This window comes from Pteropus vampyrus, unplaced genomic scaffold, assembly GCF_000151845.1.
Source record: "Pteropus vampyrus isolate Shadow unplaced genomic scaffold, Pvam_2.0 Scaffold35, whole genome shotgun sequence".
Classification (NCBI taxonomy): domain Eukaryota; kingdom Metazoa; phylum Chordata; class Mammalia; order Chiroptera; family Pteropodidae; genus Pteropus; species Pteropus vampyrus.
Genome location: NW_011888816.1, coordinates 6465572 through 6469841, shown reverse-complemented (window position 1 = coordinate 6469841; position 4270 = coordinate 6465572). Strand labels below are relative to the sequence as shown.

The 4270-nt window shown below is 39.2% G+C and overlaps 1 protein-coding gene across 14 annotated transcripts in view; it reads left to right on the top strand.

The window, feature by feature from the left end:
- The window catches only part of ZBTB38 (zinc finger and BTB domain containing 38), a 119060-nt gene that overhangs the window by 98449 nt on the left and 16341 nt on the right, over positions 1 to 4270 (top strand). Inside the window, exon 1 of one of the 14 annotated variants that reach the window (XM_023529093.1) lies at positions 1723 to 1746. The exons of the other annotated variants lie outside the window; for them this stretch is intronic. The gene's annotated coding sequence lies outside the window, so the exon portion shown is untranslated. Of the gene's footprint in view, positions 1 to 1722; positions 1747 to 4270 lie in introns of those variants that run through there. 14 annotated transcript variants of the gene reach the window in all.

Here is a 4270-nt window from a genome sequence, read left to right as displayed (position 1 = left end):
GAAGACAGAAAAGGGCTTGACTAGATAGATGTGTTTTTAAAAGATCGCCCTGCATATTGCGTGGAGTGGGCTGCATAAGCAGTTCTCTCCATAGCCACCAGTGAAGCAGGACAGTCAATTCTCAGGCTGATTCCAGCCACGTTAAACTTCTGTTATGTGCCAAGCACTGCGCTTTGTGCTTTTTGTGAGTGTTATCTCGTTCACTCCCCGCTGCCCAGTTTCTGGTTCTTCCAGCAAGAACCAATATAGAGTGGATTCATTGTCTTGCAGGAGTCTCCGGAAAGCCGGGGTACAGAGCAGGTTGGAGGTAGGGAACAAGGGTGCCGTGGGCGATGGATTTAGATCGTTTAACACCAAAGCAGCAGCTGGTGCTCTGGCCATTTTAGGCTGACCCATCCTTGCAACTAGCTGGAGGTCGATTCTTGTACAGAATCCAGAACGTATAACATTGTTTCCCTCTGCCTTCCCTGTGAGGTAGCAGGCAACTGAGAGGAACAGGGTCATCTAATTGTCTGGCACAAGAAAATGGTTTTTGACTTTTCATGGTTTCGGGCTCGTGCCTAAAATAAAAAGTTCCAGGGGACAGGAATCCTATGCTGGTCATTTTGGTAACTCTGTCCCCACAGCATTCAGTTTAAAAAAGCCTTCTGCATTAGAGACTCAGAGTGTCAGTGGAATTTGATCGAGACAAGAAACGGTCACAGCACCCAGGGCTTCAGAGAAAAACTCAGCCTGTATGCCAGGTTTCTTAGACAAGCAGGAATATAGGCAGGCTTGATCCTGAGGTGAACTCAAGGTACATGGGCTACCCTGAAATACTGTTGTGTTTCAAAAAGAAAAAAAGGAAACCAAGGACCTTTCCCCTCTTTCATCCTTTCAATAAGCAACTCGAAATATTTCACTGAGCACATTGCATCATTCACAAATCTGGTAATACTCGTTCTCACAATCTATATGCACGTAACTACAAGTCTAGAGACCGAATGTTTACCTTTCAAAATAATATATTCAGGTAAGGCGGTTCAGGCCAGTTTCCCTCTTTGTCAGATGCACTCTAGTAGCTTCCTTACGAACGGCCCGATTTCAGTTGAAAAACAAACATCTCTTGTCATACTACGCCTTCTTGAATCTGATAGCTTAAATGCATTAAAGTCTGATAAATGTAGCTCTTCTCAGCCCCTTTGGGGTGCATTTAGAAGGCAAATCAAGAGGATTTGCCTTTTCCTAGACACAGCTGAACTCTATAAAGGGCTTCTGTTTTGTAATCTGTTTTCGAGATCTGATGCGTGTGTTTCTAACACCCCGTCACGTGAGGAGGTCTGACGCAGTCACCCAACATGACTGTGAGAAAGTGTACTGCAAAGATGTGTGGGAAGGTGGAGCCGGATCACTGAAGCAGTGTCCTTTGTCAGAAAACTTTCCACAGGGGATAACAAACGCATGCAGTAGATTCCGCTGCGATATGGGCCTCGCACTGGCCCAAAATGGACTGTGAGTTTGACTTTTGCTTGATTCCAGGTCAGTATCCTAATACAGTGTGTTCTTTTTTTAGTTGGGTTTTATTTCTAAGTTTCTTTTTATAGAAGACTCGTGGTAGACAGAGGAGAAAGTTGTTCTGTTGATTCGGTTTTGTTATTACGTATGTGCATTAGGAATTGAGTGGCCAACGTGCTACAGGAGGGCTCTTGGCCTTTGCCTCTGATTCAGAAAAATGGGGTTCAGTCTGGCCCAGGAGAGCAGCTTTGAGTAAGTGACTTCTAGTTCTCACTAAGAATTTACACTGGATAGTGTTACTTTACTTTCCATATGTCATGTCTTAAAGATTTACTAATAAAAGTATACCGTTTTTTAACGAGCTTTATAAAGTTCTACGTAATAAATATGTTGGTTAACAACTTAGAGAGGTTTTTCGAGGGGTTTTTTTTTTTTGCATTGTGAGAGTTAGAATTTATATGGAAACTAACGTTTTAAGTTTTTTGACATCTGTGTATTTCAGTAAAGTTGCCTTGACTAATTAGAGGAGAGAAGATTTAATTAAGCTGGAAATACTGAGAATTAGTTGGTCAGATCATTGCCAAAAATTTGTTTTTTTTTGTTTTCAAGTTCAGTCCCAAAGTACTAAAAGTAGTATCCAAGATATAGTGGGGAAGGGGCTAATTTAATAGATTAATGGATGGTATCATACGGGTAAACAGTACTGTGATCAAGCTGACCTCTGAGATTTGGAAGGCAAGGATGCAAACAATGGTAGATTGTGCAAACAGTAGGGGCAGCAGCCCTGCAAATCAAGGAACAATTTTCACCCAAGTATAGTATAGAAAGGATTATTGGTCCACCTGGTTTTTCATCCATGCTCAAATTCAAGTACAACAGATCCTCAGATAACTTTATTTCATTATGATATTGGTAAGAAAAAAACTCGATTCCCTGCTGTGGCCACTGTCTGTATGGAGTTTGCATGTTCTCCCCAAGTCTGCGTGGGTTTTTTCTGGGTACTTTGGTTTCCTCTCACATCCCAAAGCTGTGCACAGGAGGTGAAGTGGTGTGCCTGCATTATCCCTGTCTGAGTGTGGGTGGGTGGGCGTGGGTGTGGGAGTGCCCCGCCCCGCCATGGAAGGGCATCCTGTCTAGGATAAGCTCCGGTCACCCGAGACCCTGAACTGGAATGAGTGGGTTAGAAAATAATGCTCTTGCATTTATTAACCTTTCTTATATGTACATATAGCTCACCTTTATTTTAATGTTTATTCTTAAAAGTGTTTCAGGTCTTTATTTAGCAGTTTGGGATGTTTTTGTGACCAGAAATATGCTGTAGGAACTTAACTCTTGTTTATATCAATTAGCCTATGGTAAAATTATACATTGTTTCTCTTAAAGTTGCAGTTTCCAAGAAACTTAAGGGACATTAAGTAGGGACTTACTGTAATACTTAAAACCTGGAAAATTAGACAGCTGCAGAGCTTGTGTATCTTTGTGACTGTGGGTGTGTCAGCGTTTCTCTATGCCTTGGTCTCTCCTGTCTCCTGGGCACTTCTGCCTTGTGTTTTATCACACTTTCATTCACTTCATCATTAGTTCTTTTAGGCTCATACATGATTTATTATGTTGAGTAAAATTTTAAATAATTTCTTTATAAATGATTTTGAACATTTTCTTGTAAGCTAGAGCAGCAGTTCTCAAACATTTTGGTCCCAAAACCTTACACTCTTATAAATCATTGAGGAGCCAAAGAGCTTTTGTTTATCTGAGTTATATCTATCAATATATACCATATTCAAAATTTTAAGTGAGAATTTAAAAAACTATTATTGACTCATGAAAAATTACTATGATAAACTCAGTTGCACGATAAAATAACGTTTTTTAAAATTACTTTCTAAAGCAAAAAAAATATAGTAAGGAGTGGTATTTTACATTTTTACAGATATCTTTAGTATTTGGCTTAATAGAAAGATGGCTGGATTTTCACATCTGCTTCTGGATTCGGTTGCAATATGTTCTTTTAGTTGAAATATGTAACGGAAATCAGCCTCACAAATAGGTAGTTTGGAAAAGGGAGGATTTTTTAAAAAGCCTTTCCAGTTAATTGTGGATATTCTTTGATACCACACTAAAATTTGACAAGTGACAGTTTCTTAAAGGTTATTTGCAACATGGAGTCTGAAACCATATCAATGAACTTTCAGTACCACATTACATTTAAATCCACTGGTCTCTCAGTCACGTGTCATTTTTTTGCAGCAGTGAGCATCGGTCATTTAGAAAATACTGGTTCATGAGTGATGCATATCTTCCAAATTATTACCAAATCTTCCAAATCAATATCCAAACATTGTGTATCAAGACATGTCAAGCTCATATTGGTGGATATAAATTTTCAAAAAAATGAATTTTCCCTTGAAAGTCTAATTTTATTACTCACAACAAAATGGCTCCTTCTTTGAAATGACATGCTCACTTAGTTCATTTTCAAGAAAGTTTTTGTCCAGATGCCCATACATTGATAACCATTCATCTGTCAGTCATTCTTTCAAGCAAAAATGATGTTCCATGAAAAAAAATTGGCTAGTTCCACTCAACTCAAAAGAACCACCTGCGTTCTTTTCCTCAAGGTAGTCATTGTTTTTCAGTATGCATCAGAAGTATACCTCCCATTTTATCACACAGAATAGTAAAAAGACATATATTCAGGGGTCAAGATTTAATAAAATTAATAATTTTTACTCCTTTATCTGAGCGTTCCTGTCTCGATGCCTGCTAAGGTGCTAGC